We start from the raw sequence: 397 nt of genomic DNA, 5'->3' as shown, positions 1-397 counted from the left end.
GCTGGCATTAAAAAAAAAAAAAGATTAAAATTCCTTTTGTTTAAATCCCTAATAAGGGAGCCTTAGAGCATGTCAGCCATCAGATGCAGGGGTAGGTCTTGGCTTGCACTCCTGGCTCTGGACTCTTCACCTGGGCCATGCTGGGTCAAACCTCTGGACCCTCACCCCAGCCCAAGTGCTCTTTGCCTGCTGTTGGCTCGGTGGTGGTTAAAGTATGGTGATAGCTGAGTCTGGGCTGGAGCAGAGATTTGGAGCTGTGCTTCTCAACCTGGGGTATTTCTACTCACCCTCTCTATAATGGGGCCGACAGTGCTAAAGCCTCTGCCATCCCGTTTCTGTTGCAGATGCTCCTGTTGTGTCCCCTGCTCTTAGCATGTGCAGTGGCCATCTCCAAATG

This window comes from Camarhynchus parvulus, chromosome 2, assembly GCF_901933205.1.
Source record: "Camarhynchus parvulus chromosome 2, STF_HiC, whole genome shotgun sequence".
In the NCBI taxonomy this organism is placed as follows: domain Eukaryota; kingdom Metazoa; phylum Chordata; class Aves; order Passeriformes; family Thraupidae; genus Camarhynchus; species Camarhynchus parvulus.
Note: the sequence above shows the minus strand (reverse complement) of the source record.